Here is a 12,809-nt window from a genome sequence, read left to right on the forward strand (position 1 = left end):
AAGGCGCCCTCAACTGATGAAGACACGACCCACAATGGACAGACCGAGGGGAGGCTGTCTATGTGGGCCTGTTCCCAGCATTGACCGTAAGAAAGGGCTCAACGTTGCAGTGGCAATGAGCCTGGTAAACAGGGTTGAGGAAGTCTACATGCTTCAAGAGCGGATGAAGAAGTATAAACAAGGTATCACAAAGAACGTTATCAATGGCTGATGATAATCCCTGTATTTGTCGGTTAAGACCAAGCCAACTTGAAAGGAAGGCTCAAACAGCTCTTAGAGCAGGGAGAGCTGCAGCCTCTTTTTTATCCCACCTGGTCAAAAAAGGGTCTCTGAGGAGGGTCTATTACCTGCGCAATCAGAAAAGGAGGAAGGACGCTTGGCCGCTCCCAAGGATTGAGGAGTCCCTGGATGCCCTTAGTTGTGCTCGGTGGTCCTCAGTTGTGCTCGCTGATCCTAACTGTTGCTCAGTGGTCCTGATCGGTGGTCCTCAGTGTTGCTCAGTGGTCGTGCTCGGTGGTCCTCAGTGTTGCTCAGAGGTCAAGCTCGGTGGTCCTCAGTGTTACTCAGTGGTTGTGCTCGGTGGTCCTCAGTGTTGCTCAGTGGTCGTGCTCGATGGTCCTTACTGTTGCCCGGTGGTCCTCAACCCTTGACCTGTCCAGTGGCTTCAATCAGGAAATGGGGCATGAGGATCAACAAAGAACTGCTTTCTGCACACCCTTTTGGTTATACAAGTTCACTCGAATGCATCAAAACCCTGATAAAACATGATAGTAACAGGAATTTCATAACATATGTTTGTTAGGCTTGAGTAGAAAAGGATCCAATTGCAGACAGAAGGCTTGGTTTCAAAAACTTTCTGAGTTTATTTCCAGCAAGGCACAGGTAACATACTGGCACGATCTGACAGAGACTGCTGGGCACACTGAGCTTAAATACCCACAGGGACAAACAGGCGGTTGACAGGGCGTTGACTGGGTGCAGCATTGTCCGGTTGGGCGGAGCGCACCAGAGACTCTATGGGCCCTATTTTAACGGTCTGAAACGCAAGTGGGAAGCGCAAAGCGCAAGTAGCTTTGTGGGCGGTTCTACGGCGCTATCGCTATTTTACAGGCGGATAAATGACACTTGCGTCGCGGCGCAAGTGTCAAAAGGGTTGGTCTGAAGCAGCCTAGTTACCCGTAGGTGTGGTTTGGGCGTAACGTCCAACAAACCAATGAGAGTGCTAGCTCCCATCTCCTTTAAGAGCCATGAGCGCATTTGAATCGGACGAGTTGATATTTTGACAGCGCGTCTGCAGTCTCCGATGAGACAGATGCACATTAATTTCAAACTGCAAATGGCTGTTTATTGCCAAATAATATGGCCTAATTCACACATGGAATAAGGGGTTCCATGTGTGTATAAGGGGAATAAGGGGAGTCCTCAAATACATTTCGGCAAAGAAAACGAATATGATATAACATATGATATGCGGTAACTGTGGTTCTATTTAATGATATACGCAATACATTATAAACATTGTTTCTTATCAGTATTGTATGCTATCCGAATATGCATGTGTCCCCGCGGTAATAGACATTGCCATCGATTGTATTATGCGTTACGTGTTTAGTTTGCGTGTGTTAGAAACAGAGCACACACGTGCGCCCGCATTCATTCATTCTTTTTAACACTCACTCGCGGTAAAACAATGTTTTTCACGATCAAATACTCATCAATCCTAAAAGCTATGGGCATGTAGGCCTACACGATGTCTCTGTCAAGAAAATATGTGTTTGCTGTACGGTGTTTGCAGATGCATTGATTTAAAAGTACAACTTATTACCGCTGCATCAGCTGTTCTTTCCCAAATTATTTACCAAGAATGTGCGGCTAGGTAGATGGGAGAAGTGTATTCGCGAGGTGCACAAGCAATCCGTATGCATCGCATGAGCATGTATGCATGCGCCCTTAAAATAGCATCTGAACAACGCGCCACTGACTTTAAACCAGGTATTTCCTGGTCAGTAGCGCAATGGTATTCAGAAACGGCAAAATACCGTTTGCGCCAGAACACGCCTCCTCCTTCCGCCGAACCGCCCCTTGGGGCGCATGATCAATCCCTAATTTACCGGCGAGTGGCGGTGGTGGGAAAAGAACGCTCTGCGCCAGTTGTAAACTAGCAACGACACATGCGCCGGATGCAAGATAGGGCCCTATGTCCCACTGGACTGCCCCAACAATGCAGTTGGCAGGAAGGATATTCCTCAGTTCATCTGCGCTACTTTAAGCAGGGAAGATGCGGGAGAGGGCATCTGGTTTGCCATTCTTTGATCCGGGACGGAAGAAGTGAAGTTGAATCTGGAAAATAAAAAGGCACCAGTGGGCTTTTTATGATCAGTCCAAACCAGGAATGGAACATACGGCCAGCAATTCTCGATTGACAACATCATAGTTGTGCCCGGATGGAGTGAGTCGATGGGAGAAGAAAGCACAAGGGTGTACCATCTCATCCTTGGCTGAACGCTGGGATAGAATGGCTCCAACACCCACATCTGATGCGTCCACTTCCACGATGAACTGGCAGTTGGGGTCAGGCTAGGCTGTCCCAGGATGGGAACTGAGGTAAACCGGAAATCCTGGAAAGCTCTCCGTAGAAGCTGACCAGACAAACTGAACTGATGTCGAGGTAAGGGCAGTGAGAGGGGCAGCCAGCGCGCTGTAGTTTCTTATAAATCACTAATAGAAATTGGTAAATCCCAGAAAGCGTTGCAGCTCACGGCGGGTTGTCGGTTGGGACCAGTCAATGACTGCTTTCACCTTCTGTTTATCCATCTCAATGGCCCCAGCAGAGATAACATACCCAAGGAAGGGAACAGAGCTGCGGTTGAACTCACACTTTTCTGCCTTGACATAGAGTTTATTCTCGAGGAGGCGCTGGAGAACATGGCGGCATGGTGAACATGGTCAGTAGGGGAGCGAGAAAAAAAATCAAAATGTCATCTAAATAGACATGTTAAATATATTTGTTTTTGTCTCTCAGGATGTAATTTACTAGTGCCTGGAAAACAGCCGGGGCATTGGTGAGGCCAAATGGCATGACAAGGTTACTCATAGTGTCCCGTTGGGGTATTGAACGCAGTCTTCCATTCATCCCCCTCACGAATCCGAACCAGGTGGTAAGCAGGTCCAGTTTTGAGAAGATGGTCGACCCACGGAGTAGCTCGAATGCGGAAGACATGAGGGGAAGAGGGTACCGGTCTTTGACTGTGATGTCATTGAGACCACGATATTCAATACAGGGACGAAGGGGGCTATCCTTCTTAGCAACGAAAAAGAATCCTGCCCCCGCAGGAGAAGATGAGGGGCGAATTACGCCATTAGTCAATGAGTCCTGAATATACTTCTCCATGGACCGATATTCAGGTCAGGAGAGCGAGTAGAGTCGGCCCCTAGGTGGCGCCTGACCTGGCAGGAGGTTGATGCCACAATCATAGGGGCGATGAGGGGGAAGGGCAATGGTGCAGGATTTACTAAATACGGCCTTGAGGTCCATGTACACAGAGGGAACGGCAGACAGATCAGGAAATTCACCAGGGGGGTCAACCACTGCAGGGACAGGGACATGAGCTTGTGAGAGTGACAAACAGGAAGGGCTCCAGCCCAGAACCTTGTTGCTGACCCAGTCAATGTGAGGGTTGTGTTTCTCCAACCAGGGACGACCAAGGACTATGGGAGCGTGAGGGGACTCAATAATGTGGAGCTGGATCTGTTCAAGATGGTTGCTAGAAATTAAAAGAGACACAGGAACAGACACATGGGTAATATCAGCAAGTTTCCTACCGTTCAAGGCATTGGCCACTAGGGTTGAGTCTCAATTGAAACGCTAGGTTAGTGGCAATGAAATTCTCATCAGCCCCAGAGTCAATGAGAATGGTGAGTGGTTGCTGCTGACCAGCCCAATCTACAGTAGCAGGAAGCAGGATCAAGGAGGACTTGAAAAGGGAAGCGCTCACAGTACACCTCGTCTCACTGATGAGCACCGCCTTTTGATGGACAAGAGACAGAGTAGTGGTCAGACTGACCACAATACAGGCATAAATTGCAATCGAGTCTCCGCTGCTTCTCTGTTGCTGTGAGGTGATAGCGGTTAATTTGCATTGGCTCTGGAGGTGTGGATTGCAGGGCAGGCCAGGCCGGATGAGGAGCTGCTCCTTCACCTGGTGCTCCGCCAAAGTTTCTGGGAGCTCTCCACTTGCGGCGCTGCTGCAGCCAGGAGACCACACGGACGGCAAGGTCCTCAAGAGCATCGAAGCTGACGTGAGGTTCCTGGGTAATCACTTCATCCTTTATGGTCTCTGAGAGACCATTGAAGAAAACGTCAAACTGAGCATCTGTATTCCATCCACTAGAAGAAGCAAGAGTCCGGAAATCTATGGCATAGCCCGACACAGAACGGTTTCCCTGCCGGATATGCAGCATCTCCCGTGCCGCCTCTCTGCCGTGTTTGGAACGATCAAACACCTTCTTCATCTCTTCAGAGAATGTGGAGAAGAGGTTGCAGAAGGTCTCCCTGGCTCCCCAGACTGCTGTGCCCCACTCTCTAGCTCGGCCGGACAACTGGGTACACCAGTCTTTCAAAGTTGACGGTTGTAGTTGGAAGATTAGTTCGCATTGGGCTAGGAAAGAACGACAGGTACCTGGCTCCCCTGAATAGTGTTCAGGAGGGGGCAGACGGGGCTCTGAGACTAAAGGGTTGAGCCGTGGTACGACAGGGTCCAGGGGAGCTGCTGCTGGAGGAGCCCTTGAGACTTGGAGTTGTTGAACCTGGGCTGCGAGATCAGTGAGCCGAGTTGAGATGGCCGCTACTGTTCTCCCAATCTCTTCCAGATGCTGCTGTTGTCTCCCCAGAGCGACACCATTGTGTTCGAGGACCGTCTTCCACTGCCTAACTTCTGCTGGATCCATACTGGTCAGATCGTACTGTTAGGCTTTCAGTAGAAAAGGATCCAATTGCAGACAGAAGGCTTGGTTTCAAAAACTTTCTGTGAGTTTATTTCCAGCAAGGCACAGGTAACATACTGGCACGATCTAACAGAGACTGATGGGCACACTGAGCTTTAATACCCACAAACCAATCAACACACATTAGCAACAGATGTGTTCACAAAGAGGCAGCAATTCAAATCAAGACAGGAGTATCAGGGTGGAGTCAAAAGTACATGGCAATCCAAAACAAACAGAAAAACACATGACACCACCAACTGACCTACAAAATGTAAATAAAAGCACATGGAACAGGAACTTAACAATCAGGATCCCTTACAATGTTGAAAAAAAATGGCGAATGATAACGAAGAACTGTCATGGTCTGTCTGTTTTCTTGTCTTGTTTTGGTGTGTTTCCTGTTTTACTTTGGTATCTGTCTTGTTTCTCCCCATGTCAGGTTTCCCTCCTGTGTGATTACTGCTCCCTCCCCTAATGTGTTCCAGCTGTTACTCGTTGCGTGCCCTGTGTTTAGTATTTAAGCCCTTGTCTTTCCTTTGTTCCTGGTGAGTTGTGTCCTGTGTGTTACCTGTGTTCCCGGTGATGCCTTTTGCGTTTATAAATTATCCTTTAACCCAAACTGTCTGCTATTGGGTCCTACCTGCCTGACTGCCACCCGCTAACCGTGAAAAGAAGAAGATGATTCTTGTAAAAAGATCTGGGGCCATATTCACAATGCTTTTTATCTTATCGCTAGGAGTTGCTCCCAACTCGCGCTAAAATATTTTACTTCAAGTTTTTCTTAATAGTAATTCACAAAGCCCCTGAGACCTACTCATACAAAGGATAAATCACTAAGAGTGACGCCCCCTTACGTCGATTCTAGTGCACGATTTTAGAACCGGTCAGTTCAGGGCTCTCAAGTTTTGAACTGAGTTCAGAGTGAGAGTTTGACGGGGGGGGGGGGGGGGCAAAGGCCTAAGCAACACCAGTAGAGCCAAATGCGTGAAATGTAAACGTTGCAAACATGCAAAGACATAATTATATGTTTATGTGGCATTCAGTCCAATGCTTAAAATATATCTGTGGCATTCAGTAGGCCAATGCTGTGGTAAAGTGTGTAAAGTATGACCAAGTGTTTCTTTCTGTTCAAATTCTATTGTTGTGGAGTTGTTTTTTTATTTTTTTTCCCTTTTGTTTAATTGTCTGTACTGTCTGTATGTATTCCTTATTTGTCAAACGTCTTTGAGTATTTAGAAAAGCGCTTTAAAAAAAACAGATCAATTATTATTATTATTATTAAAGGGACTCTCACCTTTGTTGCATTTGAGAATTACAGCACATTCAAATCATCCCGCCTTCTTCCAATGCCCCACCCCCTAAGCGTTATTAGGGGGTGGGGAGTACAAAACTAAGCGTTATTTTTAGCGAGTACTGTAACGACCTCGCCGGTGACATAATGATGTCGAGTCATTAGTAGTTGAAGGTAGTTTTAATGCACCAAAACCAGGTCACTGAAACCCGTAACATTGCAACCAACGGCAGAAAACCGACACAAAACAAACCCCGGTTACCCCGGCAACCCCCAACACGGTCTCACTCGCGTGCAGGCCCCCACCCTCCTGTTCTTCCAAGGCCCTCCCCCAGCTGACCTAATGATTCGCCCCCACGCTGATTGACAAGAAGAACATTACAATACATGCACATAGAACAACTGGCATAGCGGACAACGAAATATAATGCAACACATAACACACAAACTATTTAACTGTCCCAGGGTCGCTACAGTACAAAAGTTCTAGACTCCCATGGGTTATGTTTAGACTCCCATGGGTTATGTTTAGACTCCCAGGGGTCATAATATCTACCAGGGGTCTAGTAAACAAGAAATTTAGCAGGTGGCTCACTGTAATTTTATGGGCTTCGTGTGATACCGTTTTGAGGCCCCATGTTGAAGGACAGTGGTCCCACTGAGTATAAGAAAGGTGTATGAGCATTACAAACAGAGTAGCGGGACAACGTAGCGTCTGAGGCCGAAATGGGTCCCCTAATCGGACTGAATGGTGCGGTTGGGTGCCAACGGTCTGGAGGTCTTCCTGTAGCTCCAGAGTAGCGGGACAACGTCGCGTCTGAGTCCGAAATGGGTCCAGTAATCGGACTGAGTGGTGCGGTTGGGTGCCAACGGTCTGGAGGTCTTCCTGTAGCTCCAGAGTAGCGGGACAACGTCGCGTCTGAGTCCGAAATAGGTCCCGTAATCGGACTGAGTGGTGCGGTTGGGTGCCAACGGTCTGGAGGTCTTCCTGTAGCTCCAGAGTAGCGGGACAACGTCGCGTCTGAGTCCGAAATAGGTCCCGTAATCGGACTGAGTGGTGCGGTTGGGTGCCAACGGTCTGGAGGTCTTCCCGGAGCTCCAGAGTAGCGGGACAACTTCGCGTCTGAGTCCGAAACGGGTCCCCTAATCGGACTGAGTGGTGCGGTTGGTTGCCAACGGTCTGGAGGTCCTGAGAATCATCCAGGGGAGCGGGACCACTTGGCTTCTGAGGCCGAATCGGGTCCCCTTGTCGGACTGAATGGTGCAGTTGGTGGCCAACAGTCTGGAGGTCTTCCTGAGGCTCCAGAGGAGGGTAACTCTGTGAGTCTGAGTCCGAGATGAGTCCCCTAATCGGACTGAATGGTGCAGTTTCAGTACGCCGTGGACCACTTTGGTCTGCCATCGTCAGTCGCTACGGTCGCTACTCGCTACTGTCTGCCGTGGAATCAAAACAAACCCTCTAGTTGAGGACGCGCCTTGATGAAGCGGGCCCGAATGCGCCACAAGAAGCAGACGGAAAACCTTATATATCCATGCAGCAAACAGACAGGTCTGTCGGCCTATAAGGTCATTCGGTCCGAAGAATTTTATTGGTTGAAGTTTTCACTAAATATTATGAGAGTAAAATAATTGTTTGTTTTTACTCCTGGTTGGTCTGTCTTGCATATTAGAGTGTTATTACCTTATTAATACCAATTTAACCTTATCCAAAAAAAGTGTAAAAATGCAACAAAGGTAAGAGTCCCTTTAATTGCCCATGTGTGTTTTAACCATCACTGATGGTTGTGATATTCCTGAATCGTCTGCATTGCAAAGTTACATTTTCCCTGTAGCTAAATATCTGAGTGCGGCCAAACATTTTATCTCCGGACTGATTTGGTTATTCCTGTTTGTTGGGGACGTTATTGCATCCTGCACTAATTTAACCACAAGTTTGATACCCTCACGATTTAGCCTATATCTCTTTATCAATTTGCAGTACTCCATTGTCTCCAAAACTTTTCTCACTGCAGCCATTTTCAGATTATTTGTGAATAGGTCTTAATGAGTTAGGAATCCTCTTGAGGACTTCTAAGTTCTCCTAGACTTAGGTGCTACTTTTAGGCCTAAAATACTTTGGTGTGACAGTATGCCGAGAATGGTGTAAATCAACACAACTATAAGTGAACCACTGTTGAATGACGCATGGCATATTGAACTTGTCAAATAGTTTGGATTGGAAAGATGATTTGATATTCACGCTATGTGATGAATTCTACACTACATAACCTCTGAACCCTCCGTCTGAAAGAAGAGGAGGCGGTTGGATCACACACAGGTGGTGTTGGCTTACAACATAAGCAAACACGGTTACCTATAGACACATATAGGTAACCAGGTTACCTATAGACACATTGCTTGGAACAAGTCCAGCAGATGTAGCAGGGTGGCAGGTGTGAGTTGCTTATCAAGTGGTTTACAAGTCAGTTGGTTTAAAAGACACCATGAGCAACTATACTGTAGCTTCACAGGGTAACCAGTTTCCACCATCGTCCCAGTCTACAAACCGGCTGCTCCCAAGTGTCTGCCGACTATTGGAGCTGTTGGACTGTAGACTTCGTTTGGACTGTGGCTTTGTGCTGCCTGAGCCAACAGGAGATCCGGAACCGTCGCTGAATCCCTGAAGCTGAGGGGTAACGATTTGGAGGGCCTTTAGAGTGTGGGGATGAAGTCTATGTAGCCCTTCCAACGCCCCCTCCACAGACAGGAGCCCCACAGGTCATCCAGTGGCAACACCAGTGGCCAATGAAGGGGTCTCTTCCCAGCACGATCATGACATTTCATCCAATTCAAGTTGGGGCGATGATGATAAACTGAGTGAGGGATTCGCGACAGCTGAAGCCTGACAGTCACAATGGGGTAATGCCGGTAAGCACACTTACCCATATCACCTTCAAGGACCTGCCATTGGCTGGAGGGCCGTGGCCGGGGTTGTGGCTCAGTTATATATTCAGATCCTTGGCCGCAAGATTAGGAAGAGAACCACTGATGGGTTGAAGGAGTATCTCAGATCTGCACATTGAGAAGATTCAAACATTTTGGATGGGAGGTGGTAACCAGGACCTTTCTTTGTCACAAGCTAGGGAAAATACAAAGAGGACACCGTTTGGTAGAGAAAAAAACGCAGATCACAAGGCCCCTTCAGAATGACCGGGTTTTAGGGTGTTTAGGAGCGGGGCTTGTATGTTCACGGCAGATGAATGTCACTTATGACAGACATACAAATCATTCTAATTAAGTTTCTCACAAAACCTCATTCGTTCGAGATTAGAAGTATCTCCCATGGAGTTAAATAGGTCGATATCCTAAAATAAACCTCAAATTGGCTAGAGTACAGGATGGGGCTCTTAAAGTGGGAACACTGCCATATCCCTGCACCCTCAAACACAAGCTAAATAAAGTACAAGAAGAAGCAAACAGATTGAAGACCTTTCCTTGGGTCCGAATGCCAACCCTGACTTGTATTCGCCCACCTGTAGACCACAGCATCAGGGGAAGCTATTTACCCTCATCGGAGTCTTGCCTTAGAAAACCGCTTGGCCATCAGATTCATGACACGAGAGAGAAGAAAAACGTTTTCAGAGCTATGGATTATTATTATCCCTTTTATTATTGGTCCAATATATCTAAATGATGATGTGAGGTAAAGATAATTTGCATCAAAACGACATCAATATACAGGCATTTTTTTCTTTTTTTTTAATCATGACAATGTTATTTAGCATCCAAAAGATGGTTAGAACAGATTTAGAAATGACAGAAAATGGATCAGTGGCCAGAAGCCAAGAACATGACCCAGAGCTGAGTAACAGAGGGAGGGGAGCTGGATGCTAGTAGGCTGTCCCCAAAAAGAACCCCTACCTAACCCTTATTACTGATGCGATAAACACGGATGAGTGTTTACTACACGGCAATCAGGCTACCTGTCCGTACCATTCTTAATGGTGTCTTAATAAATTTATAATTATTAATATACAGTTACCTCAACACCCATATCCAGGCAAACATACACAAGCCTCATTGTAAACACATCAGTCAACATTCCTGTTCCCATTACAAAAATAGATTCTTCACTTTGTATATTTTAAGTTATATTTGGGGATAAACTGTACGTATTGCATTAAAGCAGATAAATGTCATGGTCCAAAAGTCCCGGGTGCGTTTTAAAGGTGATGTATGATGGAAGGGGGGTCTTCAGTACCGAGGGGGGTCAACCTCCCCTTCAGCCTAAACACTAGGGTTCACATTCTCTGGCCCAGTACCTCTCCAGAAAAACACATTGTATCCGGGTGTCTGTCATTAAAATGAGGGCTGCCCTCTCATGTACTCCATTCATAGGCCAATAAAACGAAGCAGCCTCCATCTGAGGCAACACCTTGACTCAATGGACATCAACGCTGCATATTTACATCTCGTCATGTCAGACATGAAAGGATTCTTCATGGTGTTATAAATCCATCCCGACACATTATAACTGTCAAGAGTCTTTCAAAGAAAACAGGGAAACAACAGATCTTGAAAAGGAGTTACAAAACAATTATGGTACAAAATACAATTGAAAAATAAACTGGTCCCCGGTAGAGTCGTTTGTTTACAGGGTTCTGATAGAGGGGGGCAGACAAGAGGCCATAATGGTGGGGAAAACACGCCAATAAAAATGATAATAACCAAACCGCCGATGAAACCTCAGCCGTTGTTGCTGTAGACGTAGAGAAGGCTGTATCTACATCCGTAAGTCTCACATGCTTAAAGTCACAAACTGGTGTTTGAAGCAAGGACACACCATCCTGTTCAGTCTGTGTACAAAGAGACACTCTTACATCTTTAAGAGCCATTTCTAAATATACCCTATGGTGACATCACAAGTGTCTCCCCAGATTCAGCCTGTACAGGTTGGTAGAGTCCAAGTGATGGGGAATGTATCCAACTATGTGGCGGCTGACTCTCTTCCTATACAAGCATCTGGGTGGCCACGCCTACTTGTGACGTCAGAATTGGCTTTTAGTAATCCTCCCGCCCCTTTATCAAAGCAGCCCTCAAACAAAGTTTGCATTGGTTGAATAGAGGAACCGCTGCCGTCAACCACTAGTAAACTAGTAACTTTTGCTTATAAGAAAAGGCAAATATTGGGAAATTTTTGAGCACTACAAATATGGTTGATATATTTTGTAGGAGTTACCGGTACACTTTCAGTGGCGAGGTGGCGGTGTTTCTCCAGTCAGTTCTCCACCTAGCCAGATATGGTCATTAAAAGATGCTTCGACGCCACTACCTGTTCTTATTAACTCACAGGGTTGTGGAAACCAAAAATACAGACAATAACTCTGTGGGAAACAACCACAACTTTCAACAATCTCTCAACTCTGACCCAATATCTGTGTCATTCGTTAAGAACATGAAGAAGGGGGAATCACAGTTTAGTCTGAGATGAAATCAAGATCAAGACTTAATCAAACATTTTCTCAGATAGAATTACACCTTGGGACAGAACTCTGGAATGTCCTGCCTCTGTCCTCTTCTTTCTATGAACAATAGCATTACTCCATCACTATCAGCCAGTGAAACCAAACCAACCAACCAACTGGAGTCCTGGATCATCGTCAAACGGAGCACAAGGAAGGGCGTAGAAAGATTTATTAGTGGCTCCTGCTGATAATTAGTAAGTAAATAAGAGGAATTAAGAACAGATATTCTGCTGAACAGGAGAAACAAAACAAACAGTGGAACCGGAGGCGACTGAAGACCACTCACCTAAAGTATGTAAACGCATTAAAGAGAGAATGATGGGTTCTCATTGGCCTTGGATGTGTTCACATGTGTGGAAGCAGTGAATAGTGATGGTATCAAAACTCTGCTCTCCAAAGACAGAAGAGCCTTTCCCCTGCCCTGGCCTGGAGCCAGGCATCCAAGGGCAGTTCAGACTGAATACATCCAAGTCTCCGTCTTCCAGGCCCCTGGAATAAAGGCCTAGATACAACCTCATCTAAAGCGTGAGCATCTAGAGGTCGGGGCGGTGGAGAGACACGAAGGCGGCCACCGGCCACTGAGTCGTCTACAGGTATAAAATACAAAAGGTCTTAGAAAACAACCGAAGAATCACAACATCACAAGCGTCTCCACCTCCCTCCACTGTTCCTTCATCCTCATCACCGTGGTGTTGGTGGGGGCGGAGGCACCAGTCATCTCTTCCTCCAGTGACATCAGGTCACATGGGAACAGGGGGGAGGGGCCAAGTCCAGCACTTAAAGTGGCCCGATTGGTCCTTTTTCCTTGGCATGGGAGTGAGTGTGTCTGTGTTAGTGTGCAATCTCTCTGTGTGTCTTTGTCTCTCTCTGTGTGTGTCTTTGTCTCTCTCTCTCTCTCTGTGTGTGTCTTTGTCTCTCTCTCTCTGTGTGTGTCTTTGTCTCTCTCTCTCTGTGTGTGTGTGTGTGTGTGTGTGTGTGTGTGTGTGTGTGTGTGTGTGTGTGTGTGTGTGTGTGTGTGTGTGTGTGTG

Source organism: Gadus morhua, chromosome 19 (assembly GCF_902167405.1).
Source record: "Gadus morhua chromosome 19, gadMor3.0, whole genome shotgun sequence".
NCBI lineage: Eukaryota > Metazoa > Chordata > Actinopteri > Gadiformes > Gadidae > Gadus > Gadus morhua.